Raw genomic sequence first — 13,173 nt, 5'->3', positions numbered from 1 at the left:
TGTTTTTCACAATCACAACCAGTAGGGCATCCCTATGGTCACGTGATCAAAATTTGGATGCTTGGCAACTGACTCATATTTATGACGGCTGGGTCACATCACCCCCTTTTGAGGCCTTGACAAGCAAAGTCAACAGGAAAGCCGGATTCACTTAACAACTGTGTTACTAATTTAACAACTGCATCGATTCACTTAACAATTGTGGCGAGAAAATTGGTAAAATGGGACAAAAATTCACTTAGCAAATGTCTCACTTAGAAATTTAGGGCTCAATTGTGACTGTAAGTCGAGGACTACCTGTATTTGGATAAGCAGCATTTTGTAGGCTTTGACTGCTCTTTTTTTCTTTTCTTTTCCTTTCTGTGATTCATCCATTGTTCCAGAGCAAATTTCAGGAAGCATGCTGGAAGTTTTATATGGAAGCCAATCAATTTCTTTGGGAGACAGACACCACTGGAAGAAACTCAATATATTTATGATAAACATTAAAAAAATCCCTGAGCTCTTATATGCATACAAAATATAGCTGAAAATAATTTGAATTACAGGACTTGTTATTTCTTAATTATTTTTCTATTCTGCAAACAAAATCTGACAGGTTTTCCTTTAAGAATTACCGTTGAATATTACTATTGAAGAATTACTATTGAATGTAAATAATTACTATTTAATTACAATTAGATAAAGAGAATGGGCCATTGTCAGGTCATAAGCGGTTTGCCTTGTTACATCTAGCAGTAGTTCTGTCTAAGAAACTTTGATTGATTTATTTGACAGAATGGTCTCATCCCGAATTGGTTTTACACTTTATTATTTTGTTTACACAAACTGAATGAACCTGATTTCAGTTAAAAAAAAAAGAATGACTCAGAAGTAGTATAATACTAATTCTCATATTAGGTACAGATAGATGAATACATTCTAATTCTCTATTTTGAGATCTCTGAACAATACTGGGCAAGAATTCAGAACAATTCAGTATCTGAACAAAGCTATTGGTATAATTAATTTTAATATGTAACCATCCAAAACAAATTTACTCATTTCAATGACTTTCAAACATACTAAGGCTTAGAAATTCCTGTATATATACCGGTTTTACTCTAAAAACAGGCATGTCAAATCTTTTCCATTATTAATATTTTGCACGCAATATATTAAGGAGAAGGAAGGAAGGAAGGAAGGAAGGAAGGAAGGAAGGAAGGAAGGAAGGAAGGAAGGAAGGAAGGAAGGAAGGAAGGAAGGATTGCAACATGGTGCACTACAGTTTTAAATTATAACTATATGATTATATAAACTTAATTCTGAATGCAGCAACACTTTTATATATCATGCACTGTACAAAACATAAGAATCATGCTTAAAATGGATTTCAGATATAGTACAATTAAGAACCACACATTTCCAACTTGAATTTAAAAGTACAACTTACCTCAATGAAAAAAATGAAGTCACTAGTGTATTTTTGTCCTAAACCATTAGCGTTATTCTTCAGAAACACTTAATCTCAAAGCATCTTTATTAAAAACAAACAAGCTACCCGAGATTGCTAGTCATGTTGACTATATTATCTCCAATATCAGAGGTACTGAATGCCAGTTGCTGAGGGACATGAGCAAACGTGGGCTCTCAAACGCTGGTTGGCTTGTCCTTGAAAGAGAATGCCATGCTAAGTAAACAATTGTTGTTGTAGGTTGAGGATTACCTATGTGCATTTTTTTCTTACTGAATTATTACTGTATTAATAATAATGTGTATTTTTTTAGTAAAGGTAAAGGTAAAGGTTCCCCCGCACATGCGTGCTAGTCATTTCTGACTCTAGGGGCTGGTGCTCATCTCCGTTTCAAAGACGAAGAGCCAGCGCTTGTCCGAGGACGTCTCTGTGGTCATGTGGCCGGCATGACTAGGCGCCAAAGGTGCACGGAACGCTGTTACCTTCCCACCGTAGTGGTCCCTATTTTTCTACTTGCATTTTTATGTGCTTTTGAACTGCTAGGTTGGCAGGAGCTGGGACAAGTAACAGGCGGTCACTCTGTTATGCAGCACTCGGGATTCGACCCGCCAAACTGCCGACCTTCTGATCAACAAGCTCAGCATCCTAACCCACTGAGCCACCGCGTCCTGTGTATTTTTTTACTCCACTGTTAAAAAAAATTGAACATTTCACACTCCTCCTTTCACTAGTTTTCTCTGAATATAAGTCCTGGATTCTTTGTGCAAAGCCATGGTTTCCTAGCCTGGATTGAGGAAAATCCTAGTTATTTATCTATTAACAGACAAAAAAAACATTCACAAGAATGTAACTCCAAAAATCTACCCTATCTCTTAAAATGGTTAGTCATGATCCTCAGGAACGCTCCTAACTAGGAGGCGAAAACAATGTGCTACAATAACTGGTATTCTGGTATGCTTTGTAATTTAAACTGCCTTCTATACTAGCACACTAACAAGTAACACATGGATGGAAATTAAAACACAACTATTGACTCAGGGATATTTAAATTATTAATTAAGTAATTGAAAAGGGTAAATTATTTTAAATTAAATTTTCCAGGCCTGCCACCTGGAGTTTCATCCCTACTGTAATAAGTAAAATTCGCATACTTTTTCATAGGCGATACCTTGAAGAACAGGTATGATATTAAGCACTGAATAAGTCTATGGTAATTTTTGTAACTTGAACTCTCACGCTATGGTGGTTCCAAGAAAAACATTCCCCATCTCATTAAATATAAACAATTCCTAGTGGAGATCATTGAGAGCTTTCAAATGACACAGTTCAATGAAAAATTACAATTGAGAATTAAGTACCAAGGAGGAAAATGAATGAAATAAGTTTTAAATATTTTACAATGGCAATAGGAAATATCATAAGACTACCTCATGACAGCAATCTTACCTATATAAGAGGAAAGAAGGAACTGAGCTGCACAAATTTAGAACTCTATAAGGAACCATTCAGCCCTCCAAACCATCCCAAAATTATAGTTTTTAATGTGGCAAAAAGAAAAAAAAGTGTTTAATCTTAAAGTGATTAAATCATTTTCTTGTAATCTTACATTTAGATTGAATTTAATATTTGTTCTTGCCCTATCCCAGTTTTTGTCTGCCTTGCCTGCCTAACTACTATGGAAAAGTAGGGCATTTGCCCACCATCTAAAGTCTGTGTGGCCTTACACTAAAAGTTGTATATTCCATTGAAAAAAAATATTGTTGCCTTAATAGGTTAGTGGAAAAATGACATCATTCTCTACTTATTAAGAAAAAGCGGAATACAAATCTACTACAGGTAGTCCTCGACTTATTTATTTATTTATTTATTTTAATTCCATTTATATCCCGCCCTTCTCCGAAGACTCAAGGACCATTACTGAGCCCAAAATTTATGTTGCTAAGTGAGACATTTGTTTTAAGTAAGTTTTGCCCCATTTTATGAGTTTTCTTGCCACAGTTATTAAGTGAATCATTGTACTTGTTAAGTTAGTAACCTGATTGTTAAGTAAATCTGGTTTTCCCATTGACTTTGCTTGTCAAAAAGTTACAAAAGGTGATCACATGATCCTGAGACACTGCAACCATCACGTGGTGACGTGACCACGGGGATGCTGCAATGGTTGTGTGAAAAGCAGTCATTTTTTCCAGTGCCACTGTAACTTTGAACAGTCACTATACGAATTGTAGTAAGTTGAGGACTACCGATATGTATACTTGGAAATAGATTACTTCTAAAACAATTTTGCCTCTCTTTTACAAATCAACCATTATTCCCACCCCATGCACAATTCCACATCCTAACTAATGAAACTAATTCTCAGTTCCTGCTGCTTGGAGGGCCAGAGGCAGAGGCACAGGGTGGGAGGCACATGATTTGGCCCGCCAGATGCTCTGGGCAAGCCACGTGGCCATCTGCCCTGCCCCAGCCACTGCGGCCGCAATGACAGAATGTGGGATGGAGCAAGCACGCCCAGCAGGCCAGATTACGTGCCTCCCACTGCCCTGCGCCTCTGCTTCCTCCTGCTGTTGGTGCTGCTGCTGCACCTGCTGCTTGGAGGGTCGGCCCGGCGGTTGCAGCAGGCTGTGGAGCCGGCAGACTGCAGCTGCTGCTGGACACCACTGGGGCCCTGTGCACTATGTGCATGCCGGGGGGGGAGTGTGGCCAGCTGGGATGAATGGGCTGGGGCAGCGGGAGCCAGTTCCTCATCACCAATGGGGCAGTCCCTCGGGCCTTGTGTTTGACATGTCTGATCTAATCCAATTGCCCTACAAGTATGACACATTATGCAGATACTATTTCAGAATGACACTGTCATGCTCCATCTGGATGTCTGCCTGTGGGTGACAACAGAACAAACATCACCCCTGATGTCTGATTACTATTTACTACGAACAGGTCATGAAGTTTTGGAATTCACCTGAGACAAAGTGGTCTGCGAGCAAATGGAATGTGGAATTAAATAGACAAAGAAGGGGGAATCCTGAGCAAGGGATGAGCTAGGTTGGTGAAGAAATCCATCACAGCTAAATATAGCCCATCCTTAGTGTTTAGTTCTGATAGACGAGGACTCAGAGTGGTTTTTGCAATGAACGAGTTTATTGAATACACAATTGTCAACTGGCAACTGTCAAGTGTTGCAACCTTTTATAGTGGAACCGTTTGAACTGTAACCAATCAGAGGCGTTTATTCTCCCGCTTCTTGCTATTTGCAGCCAATGATTGCACCTGAATCTCCCGCTCAAACCTAGCTACGGTGCAGTCTGCAAATTCCCTTGTTTGCAACTATTTACATACACAACACCCCTTACCCCCCAGTTGTTGTTATTTATGAACAAAATCCTTCAAGTATTTAGGTGGCCTATGGATTCTAGAAGGGTATCTATTGCCCTGGCTGCTAGGGACACCCTTACCAGATTGTCTGCTTGGCTGATTGTCTCCGTTGGACCTGTGCTCTTGGTTAACTGGCTCTGATGCTACCCTATTGCTGTTTTGTGGATTTGTTTGTGTTTGAAGATCATCTGTTCCTGGCCTACTCCGCAGGGGTATTTCCCAATCATACTGACTAGATTGCTGTTGATGGTTACCAGGGACTGAGTTGTTATGCCATTCTGCAACCCCACTATCTGGCAGGTTGTTATCGCTGAACCCGGATGTACTGTTCCCCACAAATATGCCTAGATCCCCTTCTTCTGGTGCGCACCCACTATTTCTCTTCCTCAACTGGTCTATGTGTCTCTTGCTGATCCTATTCCCTTCCCCCTCAATAGTATATGACAGGGGACCTAAAATTTCAGTGACCACCCCTGGAATCCATTTGTCCCCTGGTGCATAGTTTCTAGCCCAGATTAAGTCCCCCACTTTAAATGTTCTATTAGGAATGTCCAGTTCAGCACTTGGTGGAAGTCTGTCAGGGTGTAATCTGTCCAATTTGGTGGTTAGTCTTCTTCCCCACCTCATTTCAGCTGGACTTTTGCCCGTGGCAGTACATGGGGTCGTGTGTTGGGTCAGCAAGAATTCGGCCAGTCTTTGATGCCAGTCACCTCGGATGATCCTTTTTAAAGCGTCTTTCGTGGTCCTCACATTACGTTCAGCCAAGCCGTTGGTGGATGGGTGGAAGGGTGCTGATGTCTTGTGCTTAATCGAGTTGGCCTTGAGGAAATCCTGGAATTCAACAGAGGTGAATTGTGGCCCGTTATCTGACACGATTACGTCTGGTAACCCGTGAGTGGCAAAGAGGCCCCTTAATACCTGTATTGTTCTACCAGAAGTCGTAGAACTGACTGGTACTACCTCTAGCCATCTAGAGAAGCTGTCAACAACCACCAGAAATGTTAACCCCTGGAACGGTCCAGCGAAATCAATATGAATCCTGGACCAAGGATTTCTAGCTAACTCCCATTTATGCGTACGAATGTGTTGTTGTTCAGGCCTAGAGCGTTGGCACAGATGGCAATTGGCAACGCATTCCTCAATGTTGTTGTCCAGACCTGGCCACCACAAGTGGCTCCTAGCCAACGCCTTCATGCGTACTATTCCTGGGTGACCTTCATGTAATTCTAATAGAATGGCTGGCCTGTGGATTTCAGGAATAACCACACGGTTTCCCCACAGTAAACATCCCAGATGAACTGACAGTTCATCTTTTCTTCTGAAATATGGAATGTACTTGGCATCCGGATTTGCATTTGGCCACCCACTTAGAACCCAGGCCATTATTCTCTTTAAAGTTGGGTCAGTGTTTGTTGCCACAGCTATATCTTTAGCTGTTAAAGGCCAGTCAGGGATGTCCTGTAGGGACATTATTTGTCCCACAGGGGCAGGGTCATCCTCAGTGATGTTCAAAGGCAGCCTGCTCAGGGCGTCAGCATGTCCCATGTCCTTGCCCGGTCTGTATTGGAGAGAAAATGAATATGCTGAGAGGAAAATGGACCACCTCAGCATTCGGGGTGACATGATTTGGGGAGTCTGTTTATCCGTGGTAAACAGTCCCAACAGGGGTTTGTGGTCAGTCAGTATGGTAAAGTTCCTACCGTAAAGGTAGTCATGGAACTTCTTTACTCCTGCCACAATTGCCAATGCTTCCCTGTCAATCTGCGCATAATTCCTCTCGGCTTTGGTTAGTGTCCGGGAGTAATATGCGATTGGTCTTTGTATCCCTTGGTTGTCTAAATGGCTGATCACAGCCCCCACACCATAAGGTGAAGCATCACACGCTAGGTAAATAGGTTTATTTTCTATGAAGTGGGTTACAGTTGATTGGCTGGAAAGAATGTCTTTTAACGTTTGAAAACTAACTCTATGTTTATTCTGCCACTGCCAAGGAGCCTTCTTATCTAAGAGTCTGTGGAGGGGTTCTGCAATGGCAGCCTTGTGAGGTACAAACGTATGGTAAAAATTTACCAAGCCAAGGAAGGCTTGTAGTTCAGCCTTGTTCCTTGGCTCAGGAGCCCATTTAATTGCCTTAATTTTGTCAGGGGTAGGATGGATTCCATTCTTGTCTATCCTGAATCCCAAAAAATCAGTGGACTTAACCCCAATGGAACATTTTTCCTTTTTCAATTTCAATCCAGCCCTCCTAAATCTGCCCAGTACCTGTTCCAGCCGCTCTACTAACATTTCCTCATCTTTTCCAGCTATCAGGACATCATCAAAGTAAGGGCATACACCAGGTATGCCCTTTAAGGTCCTCTCCATCACTTCTTGGAAGATGCCTGGAGCAGCTGCAATACCAAATTGCAGTCTGTGGACCCGGAACGCCCCCTTGTGGGTAACAATCGTCTGTGCTCCAGCAGCCTCTTCAGAAACAGTCAATTGTAAGTACGCATGCGCCAAGTCTAACTTGGCAAACATGGCGCCGTCCTGGATCGTCGCGAGGACCTGCTTCACCGTCGGGACCGGGTAAGCATGCTTTTTCATTCCAATGTTCAGGGTGGCCTTGTAGTCAGCGCAGATTCTCACATCCCCATTGGGTTTGAGGGGTGTGACAATCGGCGTTTCCCACAGACCACCCTCAACAGGTTCTAATACTCCTTGGCCTACTAGCCTGTCGAGCTCGGCCTCGATTTTTTCCTTCAGGGCGAAAGGCACCCTTCGGGCCTTAAGCCTGATAGGTTTCACTGAGGGGTCTAGGTTAAATTTAATCGGGGGCCCTTTGTATTTACCAAGAGACCCATCGAATACGTCTGCAAATTCATTGCAGACTGATTCGAGGGTCTTATTTTTAATTACTGAATTTATTCCCCCGACCCAAATGCCCAGGGCCGGGAACCAGTTAAGGCCAATTAGACTAGTCCTATGCCCTTCAGTAACTATTAAATCTAAGACCCCCTTAAATCCCTTAAATTTTACTCTAAGGCTAACCTTCCCTTTTATTTTTATTGGGCTTTTTTGAAAGTCTGTTAATTGAATTTTTGTTGAACTAAGTGGAATTTTTCTTCCACTTAATTGTTCAATCCTCTCAAGGGTTTCACTGGAGATTATTGACACTGAAGCCCCTGAATCTATTTCCATTCTGCAAGGAACCCCTTGCAGATGGACTATGATTTTTAATTTTCCTTCTGGAAAATTGCTGTTTTTCCCTTTTCTCCTGCGATTGACGCGCGCCACCTCCCCTAGATTTGGAATTTTAACCCCCGGTCTAGGGGTCTCTTTGCCACTAAAGTAAGGGGTTACCTTACCTTCGGGCCACACATCGACTTCGTGAAGGCGGTTGTCACGAGCGCGGCTCCTACAAATGGCCTGGATGTGGCCAGTCTTCCCGCACGCCCTGCACTTTGCATTTCGGAATCGGCAAGATGTACGGGGATGGTTGCCTCCGCAGCTGCCGCACCGGTTTTGGCTGTCGTTGTCTCTCGGTCTGGTTGCGGTGTCCCTCCATGGTCGTTGTGCCCCGGTCGCTTGTCTTTGCGGAGTTGCGGGTTGTTGTCGGCGGTTAGGATCAGGCCCCTCACTTCTGGGCGGTCTTGGCGCCAATTTCCCGAATCGCCTTGAGACTTCGGCAATGTCGTCTTCCCACTGCTGGTCCACCTCCCCGCAGTCCACATAGCCCTCTTGGTTGATCTCGGACGCCGCTGCCATGCTACTGCGGGGGGGGTCGCGATACCCGGTAGACTCGTACGTTAAGAGTTCGTCTATCACCTCCTGCAGATCGCCGGTGGGTTTGGCGATTATTCTGTTTTGTAGCTGCTCATCACGCAAGCCCAGTACGACTCGGTCCCGAATTCTTATTTCTAAGTTATCGTATTTACATCGTACTGCGGCTTCCCTGACGGCAGCGACAAATTTTTGAATGGATTCACCCGGTCTCTGGTTCCTTTTCTCAAAGATGCGGCGCCAAAAGAGCTCAGATCTCCTAGGTGTAAAGTGGACCTTTAGTTTGGCTAAAAGGTTGGCATAAGGCACGCTCGAGACTGGTTGCGGTTGACACAGTCCGACAGCGATTCTGTAGACCGGTGTGCCACAAATCGTCAATAATGCTGCCGCCTTTTTCCGGTCATCTGTGATTCCGTTCACTAGCAGGAACCCTTCCACTTGACCGATGTATTCTTCCCAATCCTCGGGGAAGTTTGGGTCGAATTCCTTCAAGGACCCTATTTGCGCCATTCGGAGAATTTCCTATTTCACCGCGGCCGCCGGTTGACTGTGACTCGTTTCGAATTTGCCGCCTTTGCGCAACAATTCGCCGATTCTCTGGTCTTCTGTCTATCCCACCTTCGTCGCCAATTGTTTAGTTCTGATAGACGAGGACTCAGAGTGGTTTTTGCAATGAACGAGTTTATTGAATACACAATTGTCAACTGGCAACTGTCAAGTGTTGCAACCTTTTATAGTGGAACCGTTTGAACTGTAACCAATCAGAGGCGTTTATTCTCCCGCTTCTTGCTATTTGCAGCCAATGATTGCACCTGAATCTCCCGCTCAAACCTAGCTACGGTGCAGTCTGCAAATTCCCTTGTTTGCAACTATTTACATACACAACACTTAGTATATCTGCAGTGAAACCCAGAATGAAATTCAGCAGCTATTGGTTACAAATTGTGATGTTATTGTGGTATAATAATTATTACAAATACAGGGCTCTCCATCCTTTTTCCCCCTACAAGAATACAAAAGCAATTCTTGTAAATAAAATGTCTTTATGCCATCAATTCAGGCTCAGACAAGGAAAAAAAACTGTCCTACTGGATTTTTCCCCTCTGGGTTCAGGATTCTGGGGCAGTAATAAGCATGGTTAGGAAGCATATTGGTTTCTTAGTTCAATCAATTAGAATAGATCTGGAAGGGACCTGGGAGGTCTTCTAGTCCAGCCCCCTGCTCAAGCAGGAGAGCCTATACCGTTTCAGTCAGGTGACCGTCCAGTCTCTTCTTAAAACCTCCAATGATAGAACACCTACAACTTCTAAAGGCAAAAGCTGTTCATTGGTCAATTGTCCTCACTGTTAGGAAGTTTCTCCTTAATTTTAGGTTGCTTCTCCCTTTGATTAGTTTCTATCCATTGTTTCTTGTCCTGCCTTCTGGTGCTTTGGAAAATAAGTTGATCCCCCTCCTCTTTGTGGCAGCCTCTCAAATACTGGAATACTGTTATCATGTCCCCCCCCCACATCTTTTTCCCCCTCTTTATTAGCCATATACCCAAATCCTGCAACCGTTCTTCACATGTTTTAGTCTCCAGGCCTTTAGTTAATCTTAGTTGCTTTTCTTTGAACTTTTTCCAAAGCCTCAACAACTATTTTGTAATGCAGTGACCAAAACTGGATGCAGTATTCCAGGGGTGGCTTTACTAAGGCTTTGTAAAACAGTACTAATACTTCACGTGATTTTGATTCTATGTCCCTGTTCATACAACCAAGGATTGTATTAGCTTTTGTGGCTGCTGCCACATATTGCTGGCTCATATTTAAATGCTTGTCCACTAGGACTCCAAGGTCCCTCTCACAGTTACTTGTTTTTGAGCCAGGTTTCACTTAATCTGTACATCCTGAAATACAATACATCCTGAAACTACTTAAATTTCTTTTAGCAAGCCTCATCATTTTGACTCCCGTGTTCATGAAGCCAATATCTCCCTCTTGGGGCAGAAGTGTTTCTGACAACAAGACGACTTGAAAAATACGTGACTGGCAGACCAAACAATGTCCAAGAGTCATGGAGTTTTAGCCAGATCATTCCTAGAATCGCTGGTGAGGTGCCATTGTCAAATATCTCTTCCTGGTGACCCCTTGCAAAATTTTAGCACCAGACTTATTTTCTGAACCATGAGACCGGAGGATTTAGTGGACAAATATACTGTAATCTAAAGTTGCTATAGCCTCTGGTTAATCAATACTCTTGTTTATACAGAAGCCCTTCCAAATATTTAATGGTAGCTGAGAATATTAGGAGATTAATTTTGCTCTATCCAGTAATTCTGCTAGTATAGCCATTTTCATCAAAGTAATGGGAAAAAGGCTTGCAAAGCATACAGAAAATTTCTTTTGAGACTTTTTAATGGAAATTCCATTATACTGCAGAGCAATGTGATCATGAACACCAATAGCATACTCAGTGATCTAACCTATTCAGGATTTATTTATAGACCCATCCACTTGTTAGTATGCGAGCAGATGCACATTTGAATATATTTACAAATAGTTCAGAAAGAAATATGGCTTACAGAATAATAGTTATTATTGCCTGAAGATTCAGGGATAATCACTTTAACTTACTTTCCTTTTGATCCCCATGAGCAAAAGCATTCAACCTTTTATAATCTAACTACTATTTAAAATACTTCAGTCAGTTTATCATGTGCTTTATTTGGGAAGAAATATCTTATTTTTCTGGCATGATTAGACACACATTCAAAATCACTGCAAAATAAAAAAAAATAACACTGAAATATATATGGGCAATAACTGAACCTGGCATGTTTAAAATGGGGGTGGGGTGTTCTTGGATGAAAGTTTGGGGTCCCCAGAATCTGGATTCCACAAGTTTGAGATTATTTTCCTAACCCTGAACTAGAAAACCTTGCCACAGTATAACAGAATAACAGAGTTGGAAGGGACCTTGGAGGTCTTCTAGTCCAGCCCTCTGGTCAGGCAGGAATCCCTATACCATTTCAGACAAATGGTTCCCTAATTTCTTCTTAAAATCTCCCAGTGTTTGAGCACCAACAACTTCTAGAGGCAAGTTGTTCCACTGATTAATTGTTCTAAGTGGAGGATGTTCCTATGCTGCTCATCTCTTTCCCATTGGACAAAGCTGGCCGTTGAAATTGCTTCAGTTCTTCTCATTCAAGTAAATCCAGAGTGGGCTAGTTCTTAAAGTAATGATGGCCCTCAAAAATCCCATTCCTCGTTATTTGACAGGGTGTCCTTTTTTATCCCTCCACCTACCCATCAATATACAGACTCATATAAAATAAATTTTGCAAGATGAGAATGAGAGGACGTTTTATCCCTGCCCATTCATTCTGCAATATAGGTATTCACCATTTGAACTCACTAGATATTGGGGAAGGGAGTTGTTTTATTTTTACTGGCAGGACCTTCAAAGACTTCTGTAAATCAAGTGCAATTGAGCACTGAAGCCCACAAACTCATTCAAGGTTCCTTATCTGGCAAAGTGGGTAGGAAAATGGCCCATTTAGGGGGCAACAAGATGATGGAAATTCCATTTTAATTTGGTCATCTAGAAAAATCTTTCAGAGATATGTGCAATGTGCATTTTGCTAAAAATAAAAGGTAGCAACTAGGAGTGACCTTAGGTTTCAAGGCCATCATTTGGGTGAGCCACGTTAAAGGCCACGGACTGTGCTGCACAGACATGAAGCATCTATATAACAACAGCTAACTGAGCCAATTACATCTGATAAAAGTTTATTCTGTTATTTGAAAACCTCCTTCTAGCTAGTTGAGGTGTTTTATGGCTTCAGTCTGTCCCTCTTTTATGGCTTGAAGTCAGCAATAAAACACTTTCAAGGAGATGTTCAACTAAGAGGTAATAAGAATAGGAAGAAGGCCTTTTCAAAGTCAGAGAAGCCAGGAAAGCAAAATAAATACAGTTTACCAGCTAAAACAGACTACATGAACAGATCTCCACAACAGAGGCAGGAAAGTTCAGAAAATCCAGAAACCCAGGTTCATGTCAAGGCAGGGGGACCAAACCACAGAATCAAGGTGTTTGTTGTATATAGCATTATGAATGTATTGTCTGTCTGTCTGTCTGTCCGTCCGTCCGTCCGTCCGTCCATCCATCCATCCATCTATCTATCTATCTATCTATCTATCTATCTATCTATCTATCTATCTATCTATCTATCTATCTATCTATCTATCTATCTAATCTCCACATCCTTGAATCAGCCTTGATTCCTGGTGATTACTTGGACATGTCCATACACTGTTCTTGACAGCATTTTTGGAAGTGGCTTGCCATTGATTTCTGGCTGAGATAGAGTGACTGGCCCAACCCAGCTGGCTTCTCTAGGTTTGCCTAAAAGCTACGGCCTCTCAGTTTATAGCCTGATACCTTTAACCACTACACAAAACTGGCTCCCAATCCCTACATATACAAAACCATAAAGCAGGTTGATGCAGTTCTTGGTAGTAAATGAACCTTTAGAAGAACCCATAGTCTTACAAAGCCTCATAATCCTGTCAAGAGCCTTCTTCCTTTCGGGCTTGGGAGGGAGAAGA

At 42.3% G+C, this 13,173-nt stretch overlaps 1 protein-coding gene across 3 annotated transcripts in view; it reads right to left on the bottom strand.

The window, feature by feature from the left end:
• Positions 1–13,173, bottom strand: part of CYRIA (CYFIP related Rac1 interactor A) — a gene marked incomplete at its 5' end in the record, with an annotated part of 97,036 nt that overhangs the window by 21,994 nt on the left and 61,869 nt on the right. The gene's annotated exons all lie outside the window — the stretch shown is intronic.

This window comes from Vipera berus, assembly GCF_964194415.1.
Source record: "Vipera berus genome assembly, chromosome: 1".
In the NCBI taxonomy this organism is placed as follows: domain Eukaryota; kingdom Metazoa; phylum Chordata; class Lepidosauria; order Squamata; family Viperidae; genus Vipera; species Vipera berus.
This window is presented reverse-complemented; position numbering and strand designations above follow the sequence as displayed.